Raw genomic sequence first — 17,940 nt, 5'->3', positions numbered from 1 at the left:
GGGGAGGAGGGGATGGTCGTCGCACAGCCCCCCCAGTCGAGCCAGAGGCATCCTGATGTCGGCGGCCCCGTCTTCGGGACCCGGTCCGGTGCCGCCGCAGCTTGAGCTCCTCATGGGCGGAACGGGCATCGGATCCTCGGGAGGAGGAGGGCATCCGTTCCGGAAGAAGGGGGCGCTCCTCCGTGAGCCATGTCCAGGCGGCCTGAGGAGTATCAAAGAAGAAGGATTTGTCCTGGAAAAGGACCTTGAGCCGTGCAGGGAATAGGAGGCCGTACCGCAGACCCATCACCCTAAGCTTTTGTTTGACTTCATCGTAGGATTTCCTTTGGGACTGGACTTCCCTCGAGTAGTCCGGGAAGACCATGATCGTGGAGTTCTGGAATATCAGGGGGCCCAGGTCTCTGGCCGCAGCTAGAATGGCGTCCTGGTCTCAGAAATTAAAGATGAGGAGGATGAAGGGTCGGGCTGGGCCTCCCGGGGGGGGGGGGGGGTTTGGGCCCCAAGGAACGATGGGAGGAGCGGAACCAGCTGTCCAAGAAGTCGGCCACGGGCCCTTCTCCACCCCCTCCGGAAATCCGTTGAGGCGGAGGTTGTTCCGTCGGGACCGGTTTTCCGCGTCCTCCGCCCTATGATGGAGATCAGACGTTAGCGTATGAAGGTGGGCCACTTGGGTCTTGAGGGTGGCCAGGTCGTCCTCCGTCGTGGAGATACGTGATGCGCGCCGTGGCGTTTCCTGCCGGATTAGGGCGACATCGACCCGTACTTCCCCGATCTTGGTCTCCACCGATGTCTGGGAGGCACTAATTGCTTGAAGGATTGTCGATAAGTCCCCTCCCTCCGCCCCCGAGGGAGGAGGAGGACCGGTACCGGGGCCATGGTTCATCCTGGTGAATTGGTCCATACGTAGTTGGGAGGAGGGGACCAAGGGCTGCGTATTTTTCCCCCTAACCATGGCTCCTCCGGTCGCAAGCGCTCAGTCCAACGATTGTCACCGCACGTTCCCGCGGTAGGCCTAGGAGGCCAGTTCTCGAGGGGACACAGGCGGAGACGGAGACCCACGACCGGGCCCCGTGACCTCTCTCAGCATGGGGGGAAGAGGGTCAAGGACCAGGAGGGAGAGAGCAGGGGGATCAGCAGTGTTCCAGGTGGAAGGAGTCAGTCCAGGGTCAGGAACACCATGGCGGGCGTCTCGGCCACAATGCCCCAGGGTGCTCGGCCCAGTCCAGGCGCGGGAGGGCAGAGCGGAGTCCGGGCAGTTCCCTCACCAGTCCAATGGCCGCTTGCGCCCCTGAGGGAGGGCAGCGACGTTACCAGGGCGGATGCAGCAGACGGCGGTCCAGGGGGGGCCTCAAGTCAGGAACAGGCGGGGGGTCAAGTGGTGGGCGAGTAGCACGAGGGTGCGCAGCCTCCCAGCGCAGGATGACAGTGGGCCACGGGGATGAACAGGCCGCGCTTCCGGGAGACGCGAGGCAGAGGGTCCTAGATCAGTTCTTCCAGGATAGGGCGGCGCAGCTGGCAGTCCCGGCGACAAACGTAGAGGGGGGGGGACGCAGGGACAGCTGGTCTCTTCAAAAGGACCCCTTCAAAAGTTTCAATTTTTGTTACCTGGTTTAAAAAACATTCTTTGATCCCACCTTGGATTTACATTTGGCTGGTGCTGATTGCTATTTTTTTGTTCATGTCCATAGGGATTGTAGTATATTTTTTTGGTTTTATCATTGGACACTATGTTGAAGAAAGAACGTCAATTTGAGTGATTGATGGAACTTTGGCTCCCCACTCCTCTTCGCACATCATGAAGAGGGACCAGACTTTTGTTAATATAAGTGCTTGGCCCATTTTAGATGGGATTGTATGAGATGCTGTAAAGTTCCAGATTCATGGTCCCATAGAGGTCATTAATGTTCCCAATGTACTCCGTGTTTCTATGGGGGATGCGGTTAAACAAAATATTCGCTCTGATGATTGGGATTTTAAGGCGGTTGAAGCCTTATTTACTGATTTGAAATATTATGCAGCCTTCGATGCTGAAGATTTATATTTAGAGTCCGCAAATTATGGTGATTTGTACTGTTACCAACATTTTGGCAATCACTTTTTGCATAAGACTAGTTCATTCCGAAGCATGGTTAATTTCACACAGTGGGAAAATTGTCCCGCACCAGTAGAAGGCAGTCCCAAAACATTCCTGAAAAAGTTTTCCTATTTTACTGATTTTGATCAGTCCAACCCTAATGCTTTTTATTTTAAATTGATTGGAGAGGGGGCGTGGCCAAGGACGTCAAGATGGCGGTCGCACTTTAAGTGTGCTCCGGACCCCCATCCGTCATCCGTCCTAAACCCACCGCCAACAGTCATTATCCGGCACCTCCGCTATTACCGCTGCACTTGCCTGCCTGTGCTGTGTCCTCCGGTGCCATTTGGGTCCCTGACGAAGGCCTGCTACCACCGCTGCTGCCCCTGCCTCTCCGGGCCGCGCGCCCATCAAGATGGTGGTTACACACTAGACTATCCACTAAAGCAGAACTGTTAGTATTCTGCACTGCACACGTACGACAGTGTGAGTTTAAGTGGCGGTAATCCAATATCAAACGGTACGAACCATCCGGCTTGGTCACAGTAAAAAGCCGGTTATTCATCGGAGACACAGACGTTTCAATTACACCTTGATATTCCAATTGTTCAAGGATATCGGCTACAGAGGTTTTTGCCTCGCGCCGTATGGGGTATGGGGGTTGTGGCTGTGGCATCGACCCCAAAGGGATCTCATGTCGAGGGGAAAATTTGTCCCATCCACAATGAGTAAGGTATAATGCCGGCGCAAGCGCCTTAGACCAATATTCTGCAAACTGCAGCGCCTGCTCCTTCGGCACAGTGTGCGCGAAAGCGGGGAGATCACCTCCTCCCCCTGCGAAGCAGCCAAGACTAAAGGTGAGGGCCAGTCGACCTCCGCCAACAAAATGTCATAAGTAGTCGTTAAATTCTCCAAAAAAAAAAACATGGTACGTTCTATGTCACCTTCAATTACAAGGACAATTTCATAAAGCATTTCAGGGGGAGCCACTCTAATGTCTACTGTTTCAACTACAACAAAGGTGTCAGTCGCTGTCACCTTCAGTAGTGGACGCAGCGCCTCTTGAATATTGGTAATCTCCGCTGCGCTGTCCAGCAGGGTCAGAGCCCATGTCAGATTCCGAAGCTGCGTTCTCACTATCTGTGGCATATCTCGCTGTTACAGCAGCAACTTTCTTCTTCTGAAACTGGATCTTTGACGCCGTGACTCATCCTGCTTGCCTTTTCCGCCAGCCTTACGAGGCTGCTTACGGCTCTGTTGGGCACCTTGACCTCTGCCGCCGCCTCTTCCACTGGCGGTTGTCAACGATGTTTCCTGCAAAGAGCAAGGAGAACCTGAAACCTATCAGGCGACTTAATAGTACTGCGGTCGCGCAAATCATATTTACGCTCAACAGGGGCAGGTGTAGGCGAAGCGGGATGGGACCCCTGTTTCTGCTGCTGCTGCTTCCCCTGTCTTTTGTTCTTACTCCAATTTTGTTTCTGAACTTTTGGGTGGTCATCCTTATCAGATGACCCCTGCTGAGCTTGCTGTTGCTTTTCTTTCTTCGCGAAAGGCCTAACACCTAAACTATTACGGCCCACGGCAACTGACGGGGTTTGTCGCGTCAGGCACCTCGCGTAGAGCATTAGAGACTTGGAAACTTACAGCATCCGAATTGGCATTAGCAAGGACGAGATCACGTACCATATCAAACGCTCCAACGAGGCGCATTCCCAACTCCACTGCACCCTCTGGCCTGTGCTCATCCTGAATACGTTTGATCACAGTGGGCAAAACAGACATTGACGGGGTGCCAAAGCACCTAGTGTAGTCTGCTGCAAAAATCACCCTCAAAGTTGTACACTTATTTACGTCGGGCACTAAGTCTTTCTGCAAGAAGTGTGGTTCAATGGTGTGGAGAAGTGTGGCTCAATGGTTAGAGCGGCAGATCCTGATGCAGAGGTCTGGCCCGGACCAGGGTTCAATTCACGCCTCGGCGGGTCTTGGGCTCAATTTTTCCGGACCTGATAATTCTCACCTTGGTGCCTATTCTAATCATGGGTCCCACTCTGCAACTCTGGGCAATAGCTTGCTTAATCTCCACAATGGCCCCAACAGCACTAGGATGCCTGGCTTCACCTTGGGGGTGCCCAGCAGTGAGCACTTCACAGGGAAAGGCCAGGAAGGGTTCCACAGCGGTATGTGCACAGCGCCTTGAGACCCCTTCGGGGGTGATTTGTGCGCTATGTAAAAGCACTACATTTACATTATATATTTACAAGCTCACCGTTCAAATCGTATGTTTCTCAACAGGACTAGTATTCGGGAACACTGCCTCCAGTTGGTCAAATTTCTCTGCAGGCCAAAAAGGCATCTCTTCCTTATCTTGGGGACGTTTGTCCATGACTGCGTTAACCATGACAGGACTAAGCTTGAGTCCACCACCGCCAACTAGATGCGCTGCACCAGCCGGGGCCCCACCCGGGAGGTTGCAAGTAATGTAATGAACCAGACCCCTGACAACTGTTAACGAAGAAGCATACAGGGGATTGCAGTTGCACAGCTGTCAAAGCACCCGCCTGGAGATGCGGAGTGTAAGCAGCCAACACAGGCCAAGTAGCGCCTGGAATGGACAACAGCCTTTGTTTGACCGCTGTAACAACGTGTGGCAGGGCGCCATTAAACCAAACGGCATGCTGCGAAACAGAAATCGGAATTTCTGCTGTCCGATATAGAGTATACACTGCAGGAGCATCAGCGGGGGTATACGAGTGAAAAACACCAGAAACCGCATCCACTGCGGGAAATGTAACCCATGAGTAATACAACTCAAACGGGTACGCCACGTCAGCAGAGACTACAAAAACCATCGCCTGTCCCTCAAGAGAAACAAGGTATTCCTGCAAATGATTACACACAGCTACACAACTGTGAGCCGTGATATCAACCGCAGCCATATTGAAACAGTAAGAGAGAAGTACAAGACAATACTAGTACGCACAACTGGTTTGTAATCCAAAGATGAAACCTTCGAGAATTAACAAGCTTGAAACAACCTATGCAAATATAGGTAGGTTTTTGATCCGTCACTACCGTCAACCGGAAACGATAGTGAGGGGGTTGTAGACTGATAAAAGCACTACTCAGGTGTCTCACAATAAGACCACACTCGTTGGCGGCGCCATGTAGCAGGAATTCTGCGCAAACTCAGAACTGTGCACAGAGACTTAGGACATCAATGAATTAGGGTGTGCCAAAACACACCTTAGTACCCAAAATCCCCTTCCAGACTAGCAATCAGTGTCACATTAGCTCTTCGTCCTATAGCAAAGAAACCAATGATTATACATCCTAGAAGATGCGACTTAGGATCATCTCAGGAATGGTGGGAAGTGAGAACACTCTTTTGTTATACGCTCATACCAGTCCACAACAGGAGTAAACTAGAGACACAGTAAGGTTAAAATGTTTATTTTAATGGCGTGATCTCAAGGTCAGTATTTTAATCGACATCAGCATACATATGGATAATAATAATACGGACAGCATGATTACAATTCCATAAAATACAGAAGGAGGAATCAAGTTACAATGATAGTGCAAACAGGTGATAAAAAGCGCCTATTTAAAGCACCCTCCCTATCTAGAAACTATGTATTATAAAACTATAGAAGGTCTCTGGAGCTTTCTTAGGGGGACCCCATTTACCTGTCGGCTCAGGAAGTGTAAATTACATCAGGATCGGTTAGTCTCTGTGCATGCCTGGAATCTTTCAAGTGTTTTTAATTCTGGCAAGTGTGCTATGATAAAGGCGCCAAAATCCTACTCATGTTATGATAACCTTGGCGGCTTAGCACTCACTGTACAGACTGAGAACACGATGTATGTCTAGAGATGTCGAAAAACAAACATTTTCTCATCTATAGACCTTCGTGAAATCTAACTCAGCAAAAACAGCCAAGGAGTGTCGTGTGCAGAAGCAGCAAAGAGGAAAAATGGCTTTTAAACTTCGAATAGGCCAATCTAACTTAACATGCACGCAGAAAGAGGCCCGTAAACCATACTACAGTGCGAGAGCTCTCTCTTTTGCTACTGCTGTTTGAACCGCTGTCAGAATTTTTTCTGTTGAAGTGAATTTTATTTCAGCTTGTGTGTACAAGTGTGATTTGTAAGTAATTGGTACTTTTTCACCTTCATTAAAGGTTAAGTGCGTGAATCCGCATCTACCTGGTAGTATTCGGATTACTAGGTTTTGTATGTTTACGCGTGTCTGTAAATGTGATGTTGCTAACATGTCTGTTTGCACTGAACGTAAAATTTCTGTGTGTTGTTTAGTCCAATTAGTTGTTTTAAAATCAGGTTTGATTAATTCGTAGAGAGGTTTAACCTTTTCTACCTAATTTAGAATGTAAGTTCCTCCGAAATTCAGGAAACCTAGAATCGACTGTAAGTTTATTCCTGAGGTTATACCTCTTTTCAGAGGGCTCCTTTTGAGGAGACCTACCTCTGGATTGAGAACGCTTCTCTTTAGGAAGTGTCTGTCTAGTATATTCCCACTTCTTTTTAGGAGTAGTGAGAGTGTTTTTAATAAAGACCTTTCAAGGACTTTCTGTTAGTTGGGGCTTAACTGGTTTCCCTAGTTCTTCAAAGGATTTTTCTATTATTCTGGCCAATTCATATGGTTGCTCAAGCTCTTTTAATTTTTGGCGGATCGCCACGGATGCTGTTTCACCTTTAATATTAGTTAATATTATGATATTATAGCTGAGACCTGTTTGAAATCTTTAAGTAACTTCATACTCAGATTTAAAGCAGGCTCTGCCCCGTATTCATTTTGAATCTGTTTCAGGACTTCTGGTATTACCCCCATAGACGGACCATGAGTTTTTGTGTAGATTGCAGCAAAGACTTTACCCCAAGTGTCGCAGTCCTCCAAATGTGGTGTGATCCCCATTGGTAAACTGATTGTTAAAATTCTGTGTTTTTCGTGAGGTGTACTATCAGGAAATACTGCCTCTATTTGAGTAATTTTCTGAGCTATCCAGAATGGAATTTGTTCCCGTTTTGCAGGCAATTTACCAATGACTGATTGTATAGTCTGTGGTGTAGTTTTATTTGTTTTCCCCTGATGAGGGGTTTGCTGTGGGATCCTGATAGCAGGTTGGACTGTTAGAGTCTGCATGACATATTGAACCAATTGTCTATGTATTTTTATTAGTTGTTTTAGTTGAACTAATAGTTCTGGACCTGTCATTCGTTCAATGTCAGGATGTGATATATAGCTGGCTAGTACCGGCCATGTTGCTCCTGGTCTACCTAGTGAATCGAGCCTGGTAATGTGATTTTGATGTTGTAGGGCGCCTTTAAACCAGAGCGCATGCTCTTGGTATGTTAATGGAATTCAATATCCTCGAAAGGGGTGTATTTCACTTGAGGTTCCTCTACTTTGTAGAAATGGAACACGTGTTAATGGATTTGCTTCTGGAAATACAATCCATGAGTAGAATATTCGTGTACCTCTATGACAAAAATTACCCTACCACCTCTCTATGATAGGCCATTTTTTTTAAGCTTTATAGTGATGGTTTTCCTTAAATGTTCCGGGATGATTATAGCATCTGCATCGTCTTTGTTAAACCCTGTAACGTCAAAGCCCGGTCAGGTTGCAGTTGCAGTTCCACCAGTTGCATTATTGCCTGCCGGTCAACCATTCTCGGTGTCGCTATCCGACATTTTGTTGAAAGTCTTGCAGAGGCAAATCTCAAGGAAACAAAGATAAGGTGCACAATATTTTGGAACACTGTATCCTTCAACGTTGAACAAACCAAACTCTAATAAATAGGATTTTCGTCCTACTCAGTAATGGCGGCTATTTTATCCTTCAACCCACTCCAGACGTCTATTGGAGTATGTTACGGGAAAAAGGGGTCTCTGTGAAAAGCACGACTGAGTTACTCTAGTATCTACCGTTAAATTAGTGCCTTACCAAACGTTGGGCGCCATGTAGTGTAGTTCCTATATTCCCAATAGGCTCTGCGCATTGGAATAATATATCCTATAGATTTGACGTAGGACTTAGGTCGACTAGGTCTCTATGGAATATATTAGACTTAATTGTGAGTGCCAGCTAGCTCAGAGGTCACTAGAAACTTTCTCGAATAAAGAAGAAGGGATTAGTTTCTGACAACCGCATAAACATGACAACTTCGTTTCCCCAAGAATAAAACTGATCTTCAGAGTCGTGGAAACAATAGATAGATATTTCACTCAGTCAATCGTGCATGCTTCGTTTCACCAGAGGTGCAGAGAAATAGAGAGACATGCGTTTTCAATAAAAGTATTTATTGAACAGTCTTCTTTCTCATGCAGAGGAAATGAACTGCTACAATCGTAATACTGGCTGTAAAGTATAATGCGTACTGCAAGAAGAATATTATAAAAAAACACTGTAAAAGCATGGAATGGTTTCTAAGCCATAAGATACATACATAAATAACAAAGACTAAAAGTACGCAACTGGTGTTTCTAAAATACGCCTACCCCGATGTACCTAACCTAAGTCTAGTACGAGGGAAGAAGTAAGTGCATAGGTTTAGTTTCTTTGCCAAGAATCTATCCAAAATTTCTCTTAGGGTCTAATCAGCTCCGTACCTTGGTTTAGAATGAAGGAGGTCTGGTATCTCTGTCTTTGGAACTCGATTTCCCAACACCCCTCAAGGGGAGCTTGGAAACACTGGAGCTGGATTCTCAGTGAGAGAAAGACAGCCTCTCTGTCAGTGCGTCAGCTGGAGGGTCGGCTTCCTTCGGCACTTGCTGTAGCGAGCTGCGTCGGGCAAGTAGATAGTCGAACTGCTCCAAACCACCGTCTCTTTGCTAGGGCAAGTGTGGGCATATTTATACCTTGAAGGTGCCTGGTTTGACGTAAATTCTGACATAATAACGTCCCCAAAGAACTCCAAGGGAATGGTAGTTCTTTGAAAACGCCATGATTTCTAGGACAAATCAATATTCAAGAAAGGGGATGTCCCTGACTGCTGAAGCCGAGTTTTCCAAGAAATCGTTGTGGCTTTTTGGAAGTAGTGGAAGTAGCCATGCCTGTATTTGGACTGCATGGTCTATGTCTAAATATGGGTATTATTTCTATGCCTATATAAGTGTAGTGTGAATTATACCTGTATAAGGGCATGAATCGGGAAAATTACACTAGGGTCCTAAAACGCCTTACAACACTACATAGCTAAATACGTATAAGACCCCAAAGGTGAGACCGATTACATTGCAAATGCTTGTTTGCATTTGCCTACTGTTATTTTGCTGTGTGTTGGACTTCGTTTTTGCTGGTCTAGATGCTTTAGGCGCTTTGCCACTGCTGTTCAGTGTAAAAGTGCAGGTGCTCCTTGTAAATAGTTGTTATGGATTGTTGATTCCATGATTGGCATATTTGATTTACTAGTCAATCCCTAGTACAGTGCACTGTGTGTGCCCAGGGCCTGTAAACCAAATGCTGCTGTTTGGGCTGCAGCACCAATTGTGCCACGCACACAAGCAGCCTATAAAGGTAATTCAGGTCTGCCATTGCAGCTCCCCTGAACTTCCTAGCTGAGAGTTCTGACCTGCCAAGAGGTGCCTGTCTCTGTTCTGGGCCTCTGGAGGGTGTTCTGGCTGTTGGGAGCCTTAAAAGCAATGCAACAACAAGAAGCACAAAGCAACCATACCTGTTTCTGATTCATCGCCGAAGACACCGAGGCAGCGCCAACCCGCGTCTTGAGAAAGCGCTGCACGCCACATTGAGTGCACCGGTCTGCGAAGTCCGAGATCACCACTCAGATTCCGCCGTAAGCCCAGCTGTGCGGCTGCAAGAATGCACGCATCGTCCTGGATCGTCGCATCGAAGCACCAAGTCTGTAGCATTGTTGGGGGACTCAGTAAGAAACCGACGCATCACTTCCCCACGTAGTAAGAATCCGACGCATCACCTCTTCTCTGGTAAGGACCCGACGAATCACCTCCCCTGCGCAGCAATAAGGAACCAACGCATCACCTCACCCGGAGCAAGGAACCGACTCATCACCTTCCCTCAGTGTAAGGAACCGACACATCACCTTTCCTGCAACCTTTTTTGCTTGTGTGCATGAAGCATCCAAGGTACTTTGTGTGAAAAGTGTCACATCTACAATTTGCTTTGAACTGAACTATTTCTACCATTTGAAAATCATATTTTAATTACTGTATTGTGGATTTTTAATGTTTTGGTCTTGTTTTGGTTCAGATAAAGATTTCTTATTTTTCTAAACTGGGGTGGTGTCCATACTTAGTGTTTTTACTGTATTACTGTATGTGTTCACAAATTCTTTACACACTGCGTCTGAGGTAAGCCTGTCTGCTCAGGCTGAGTTACCAAGGGGGTGAGCAGGGGTTATATTAGAAGTATATCTCCCTTCTGCTGGCTAGAAGCAAGGGTCACTATTTGGGCAAAGGTACCTACCTCTGCCAACTAGAGACCCCCATTTCTAACAATTACCTAGGTACTGGCTGAGCTAGAATCCAAAATCCACAGCTATCCACTTTGAAAAAATGGGTCCATTTAGAGTGGAAAAATGTGATGTATTCATGTTGAGTTTTGGGCCATTTTCAGTCGCTGACACTAGGCCTAACAGCACACATGAGGTACCATTGTTATCAGAAGACTTAGGGGAATGCTGGGTGGAAGGAAGTTTGTGGCTCCCCACAGATTCCTGTACTTTCCAAAACAGAAATATGAAGGAAATGTGTTGATTTAGTCAAAGTATGAGGTTTGCAAGATATTCTGGGTAAAGCAACCTGGCGAGAACCATGCAAGTCACCCTATCCTGGATTCCCCTAGGTGTCTAATTTTCAGAAATGTCAATACAAAAAGATAATGGACGGAGCGCTGAAAGTTTTCTACCACTCAACCCCAGCCACTATTAGATCTGGGTTGAATCCATCACCGTTCTTTAGCTCACTTCTCCCCTTCCCCCAGTTCAGACCCAGCCATATGCAAAGCAGTCTTGACCCCGTTCCTCATGGGAACAGTCCAGCCTGAACTGCCAAGCCAGGTCTTCCCTGGTCATGAAACAAGCATCCTGGGATTTGTTACAGGGTATCACCCCTCATCAGCCATGCTATCTTGAACCCACTGACAAAGTGAGCAAGGGACCTACGTCCGGGCATACCCTGGGATCTACACACATCACCCCTTGCTGAATTCAGAATTATGTCTACTTTGCAGAAATATATAGCTTTCCTGGATCACCTATGGGGTTGACATTGGTTTCCAGCACAAACTGGAAGTAAGTTGAAAGCACAAAAAAAGAAAAAATGAGTTACCTCTTTGAAATATGCCAATACTGTGGTATAACATTTGTTTTTTTGATTCAGCTGTGCATGTTCTTGAAAGCTGGTGACTTTAGCACAGCAAACTATTTGTTGACACCATTATTATGAGAAAACCGGTCACTTTTATTCAGAGCACTTTCCTATTTTCCACCCAAAATCAGAATGTAACTATATTTTGGCTATTTTCTCGGTCTCCTCGAGGGAAATCAACAAACCCTTTAGATTTCCCAGGTTTGAAATAAAGGATACAAATGTGATGTGGGTGTATTATGTGGACAAAAAGATATGGAGGCGTATGTACAAACTACCACAACTAGCCAAACTGGGCTCAGCATTGGTGGATGGAAGGCCCAGCAGTTAAAGAGATAATAATAATAGTAATACTAAAGATGAGGCCTCAATAGATGGACACAGTACTCAAAGTGTCACTTCAATACTTAATTTCTTCCTACAGATTGCTTAAGAGTCTTTCTAAAAAGGAGCGCTTTGAGATTTTTTCCGGGGGATATGAAGTGCTATTTAAATTCTTCAATACAAAACACTGTAAACTGTCTACCGTGCCCAGATTTATGGATGTCTCTAGATCCCTTCTTTTAGATGACAACCTTGGTGCAAATGCTGTTTTGCTGTTTGAAATCAGTTGATTTGATGTATATTATTCTGTAGATTTGAGTATGTAATGTCAGGTTTCCGAGCCTGCTTGCTTTGCTTGATATTTTCAGCGGGCTGTAGCTGCACTGCGGTTTTGCATTTTCCTTCTCCCTATTTCAAAATGAGGGCATACACATTTAAATCAACATAATGCTATACTATATCCTGGGATACTTCTATCATGTACATTGGCAGTGCTCAATTTATAAAAAAATATATATATACATTTTGGGCCAACGTTTTTCTCAGAAGCCGCAGCCAATGTTCTCAGGTACGCATACATAGTTAGGCTCAGATTTCACATGTACAAAACCATGAAATTCGACAGTTATAGTTACCTGGGCTAACTATAACTTATGCCCCCACCATGCACTGCTTATGAACCCACAAAATACATCACTCTTGATGTGGTCAGTAACATCACTGATGACATCACAAATGCCTATGATCAAACTACATAGTGCCTTAGTAAGTTGCTGATGCAGTACAAGAAGACCACTAATTTGGCTTAACCATAAATATCAATCATTTTTGGATAAAATTACCTCACAGTTACAAAGAAACAAATGTCACCATAAAATTTGGATCAATCCCGAAAAATAAAATACAGGAGATCTAGGTCGTCTGGGGGGAGCTATTATACCCATCATATGAGTTGTGATTCTATTCTTCTTAGGATCAGTTATCGGTCACCTCGGCTGACCTTTACTATAATGTGTTTTATTTCATAATAATGTAGTTCCTTAGTTTCACCATTCTGTTTCTCCCAGAAATGTTTTGCTTTAGGATACGTATAGTCACTATCTTCAACAGCTCGCAAATGTTATAGAACACTCTGTTTAACTGTGTTAGTGGTACTCCCTACACATTTGGTTTCACATGTGATGTGTTCCTTTATTTTCTCATGTTTTCCACCATGTAATTTGTATGTAGTTTTATTTATACCATGCTCACATGCCTTGCATTTAGCACATTTCCAGATAACATTTTGGCTAAGCCAACTGGAGCAAGGAGGTTTCACGGGGGTATATGGCTTTGAGTTAAAAGATCTCCTATGGATGAAACCTATCTATATGTTATGCTTATATGGTCCATAAGTACATCCCTTAGGGTTTCATTGAGTTGCAAAAGTTCCCAATTTTTATCTAGTATTTGTTTTAATTCTTGATGTCTGCAATTGTAATCCATAATTATGCGGATATTATCATCCTTCATTGTTTTCTTTATGCGAGCTATTAGGGGTTCTTCTCTTTTCCGATCTTTTGCAGTATTTGTTGCATTTGTTAGCACTTTAAGTGGATATTCCCTAAGCAGGAACTTTGTTTGCATTTCATGTGTCTGTTCCTCAAAATCACTGTCTTCCGAACAGTTACTACTAACTCCTAATATTTCTCCAAAAGGGATACTCCACTTTAAAGTCTTAGGATGCCCACTGTTGGCATGGAGGATGCTGGTACATGATACAGTTTCATATCCTTGATAAAAAGTTCCACGTCAAGAAAGGTTATTTGTTGAGAGCTAAGGATGTGAGTGAAGCTCAGATTTCAAACATTATGATTCAAGGACATAATGAACTTCTCCAGACCTAGGCTGTCTTTTTTTCAGATAATGAAGATGTAATCAATAAACCTTGTCCATAATCTTACATTATTTACCACAGCCTGATTTTTTTCAGTCCATATTGTTTCTGCTTTCCAAACCGCATATGTAAGTTTGCATACGTAGGAGCAAAACATGTCCCCATAGCTGTCCCTTGTTTTTGGAGGTAATGGGTTCCATCAAAATAAATACATTAAGGGTCAGTCAGAGACTAAGCATTTCCAACAACATTTTCGAATGCTTCATGTAAGTGATTGAGCAAGCTCTGAGAAAATATTTACATGCAGTTAAGCCATCCTCATGTCTAACTGAGGTGTAAAGTGAGCAGACATCTATTGTTGCTGTCAGGTAGTTTTCTTTCTATGGGATCGCATGTATTTTGGCAAGGAAATCCATAGAGTCTCTGAGATACGATGGGACTGTTCTGTATTGAACAAGAAAAGCATCAATAAACCTAGCGGTGTTTTCCAGCAACGAGCCAATACAGCTCACAGTTGGTAGTCCCAGAGGGTCTTGTAGATTCTTATGTACCTTTGGTAGGAAATGGATGGTGGGGGTTGCCAGATGTTCTACCTTGAGATATCTTAATACCTTAATGTCAATTAAATCCAGATTCAGCCAAATTGTAAGTTTTTGATGATATTCATTAGTGATTTTTTTCATGGGGTTTTCTTTTGATTTCTGTTTATTATTTAGTTCTTTATAAGCTTCTGCCATATATGTTGAGCGATCCTGAATGATAACATTCCCACCTTTGTTACATGCTTTAATTACTATGTGTTGGTTATTCCTCATGTCATTAATGGCTGTTCATTCACCCAGGGTTAAATTCAGTTTCTTTTTGATATTTATCTTTTTCTTTAATACGTGTTAGTTGATGACACCTCATGAAAGAGGTCAAACTTATTTCCAGCTGACATTTGCGGACAGAATATAGACTGAGGCTCAAAACTGCTATTCCCTGATTTTCATGTAACAATACCCATGTCTTTGCAAAATTGCACATCAGACTTGCCATTTGAATCCTCATTGCTAATTAGTTCTTTGGAATACTCTTCCAAAGACATCAATGTTCTTAGACCTGGTAGGCCCTTCATGGTGATTTCAGATACCTCTATTTGAGTAGCGTTGTTGGTTGCAATAACTGGAAGGTGCATGAGGAAGTGTTCCCTAAGCTTTAATTTGTGAGTAAATTTATAGAGATCAATTTGTATGTTTGCCAGGTTCATTTCTGCATCCGGGAGAAAGGACAGTACTTTATTGACAACTCTCAAATGATTTTCATTGAGAATGTTTAAGGAAAGGTTAATGACCAGGTTCCCCATTACCAATGCCTTTTTAAGTTTTACTTTTTCTTTTCGCCTCCTGGTTTTGATCTTCCATCTTCCTCTACTCCTCCTTGTTTTGGTCTTCCCCTGCCTCTTCTGGGGTTGTGGCTTCTGCCTCTTTGCCCAGTACCCATCTGGATCAGCCTCATCTCTCTGAATAAATTCAGATTTGTGGAACTCTGATCTTCATCTGCAAGGCTAACTTCAGAGTTATTTACATGTTCTATTTTTTTGTTGGCTCTTTACTTCCCGTAGCTTGTCCATGGCCTCCCTATTTCTTAGGTTCACATATTTTCTTGCAAAAGTCTATATCATTCTACTTGCGTAATCAATATGAGAAAAAAAATATATATATATACCAACTTCAAGCTTCCCCAGTGCTTTTGGTGCACAAAACAGGAACATTTTATTTATATTATATAGGTGGAACGGTGCATGCCTCATATATATATATATATATATATATATATATATATATATATATATATATATATATATATATATATATATAAAGCGCTCAGAACCTCGAACCAGTTTTCGAAGGAGACGACACAACGTGGTGGAAAAACCTTTTCTTTATTTTCTTAGTCGCTGTCTATATGTATATGTATAGTTTCTTCGGGGTGATGCTACCCAGCGGCAGGACCGCCGCTAATACAATCCGCTCCGTGGGGTTGTCCAAAAAGCGGGTAGCACTCGAGCCTGCGTGCGCCTTCCCCAAGGCGTTAGTTGGTATGGGCAGTTGCGTGCTTGTAATAGGCCCGACGCGTTTCGGAAATTTATTTTCCTCATCAGGGGCCAGCAGTAAAGTGCACCTACCATCTCCCTTTATTAAACCAAGCAAGTGCTTGTGGGAGATGTAGTCCATATTATCCTGGATGGATGCACTTTCAAATTACTGCTCGTTCCAAAGGCTCTAACATGAGCCCCCAAACATCACTCCTGTCCTCATCCATCGCGCAGCTCCACATGTGAGACTCCTTGGATAGAGGGTCTCGTGGCCCCCGTTTCTTCTGGGTGATGCTACCCAGCGGCAGGACCGCCGCTAATACACTCCGCGGGGTTGTCCAAAAAGCGGGTAGCACTCGAGCCTGCGTGCGCCTTCCCCAAGGCGTTAGTTGGTATGGGCAGTTGCGTGCTTGTAATAGGCCCGACGCGTTTCGGAAATTTATTTTCCTCATCAGGGGCCAGCAGTAAAGTGCACCTACCATCTCCCTTTATTAAACCAAGCAAGTGCTTGTGGGAGATGTAGTCCATATTATCCTGGATGGATGCACTTTCAAATTACTGCTCGTTCCAAAGGCTCTAACATGAGCCCCCAAATATTCACTCCTGTCCTCATCCATCGCGCAGCTCCACATGTGAGACTCCTTGGATAGAGGATCTCGTGGCCCCCGTTTCTTCGGGGTGATGCTACCCAGCGGCAGGACCGCCGCTAATACACTCCGCTCCATGGGGTTGTCCAAAAAGCGGGTAGCACTCGAGCCTGCGTGCACCTTCCCCAAGGCGTTAGTTGGTATGGGCAGTTGCGTGCTTGTAATAGGCCCGACGCGTTTCGGAAATTTATTTTCCTCATCAGGGGCCAACAGTAAAGTGCACCTACCATCTCCCTTTATTAAACCAAGCAAGTGCTTGTGGGAGATGTAGTCCATATTATCCTGGATGGATGCACTTTCAAATTACTGCTCGTTCCAAAGGCTCTAACATGAGCCCCCAAACATCACTCCTGTCCTCATCCATCGCGCAGCTCCACATGTGAGACTCCTTGGATAGAGGGTCTCGTGGCCCCCGTTTCTTCGGGGTGATGCTACCCAGCGGCAGGACCACCGCTAATACACTCCGCTCCGTGGGGTTGTCCAAAAAGCAGGTAGCACTCGAGCCTGCGTGCGCCTTCCCCAAGGCGTTAGTTGGTATGGGCAGTTGCGTGCTTGTAATAGGCTCGACGCGTTTCGGAAATTTATTTTCCTCATCAGGGGCCAGCAGTAAAGTGCACCTACCATCTCCCTTTATTAAACCAAGCAAGTGCTTGTGGGAGATGTAGTCCATATTATCCTGGATGGATGCACTTTCAAATTACTGCTCGTTCCAAAGGCTCTAACATGAGCTCCCAAACATCACTCCTGTCCTCATTCATCGCGCAGCTCCATATGTGAGACTCCTTGGATAGAGGGTCTCGTGGCCCCCGTTTTTTCGGGGTGATGCTACCCAGCGGCTGGACCGCCGCTAATACACTCCGCTCCGTGGGGTTGTCCAAAAAGCGGGTAGCACTCGAGCCTGCGTGCGCCTTCCCCAAGGCGTTAGTTGGTATGGGCAGTTGCGTGCTTGTAATAGGTCCGACGCGTTTCGGAAATGTATTTTCCTCATCAGGGGCCAGCAGTAAAGTGCACCTACCATCTCCCTTTATTAAACCAAGCAAGTGCTTGTGGGAGATGTGGTTCATATTATCCTGGATGGATGCACTTTCAAATTACTGCTCGTTCCAAAGGCTCTAACATGAGCCCCCAAACATCACTCCTGTCCTCATCCATCGCGCAGCTCCACATGTGAGACTCCTTGGATAGAGGGTCTTGTGGCCCCCGTTTCTTCGGGGTGATGCTACCCAGCGGCAGGACCGCCGCTAATACACTCCGCTCCGTGGGGTTGTCAAAAAAGCGGGTAGCACTCGAGCCTGAGTGCGCCTTCCCCAAGGCGTTAGTTAGTATGGGCAGTTGCGTGCTTGTAATAGGCCCGACGCGTTTCGGAAATTTATTTTCCTCATCAGGGGCCAGCAGTAAAGTGCACCTACCATCTCCCTTTATTAAACCAAGCAAGTGCTTGTGGGAGATGTGGTTCATATTATCCTGGATGGATGCACTTTCAAATTACTGCTCGTTCCAAAGGCTCTAACATGAACCCCCAAACATCACTCCTGTCCTCATCCATCGCGCAGCTCCACATGTGAGACTCCTT

Source organism: Lissotriton vulgaris, chromosome 4_1 (assembly GCF_964263255.1).
Source record: "Lissotriton vulgaris chromosome 4_1, aLisVul1.2, whole genome shotgun sequence".
Classification (NCBI taxonomy): Eukaryota; Metazoa; Chordata; class Amphibia; order Caudata; family Salamandridae; genus Lissotriton; species Lissotriton vulgaris.
This window is presented reverse-complemented; position numbering follows the sequence as displayed.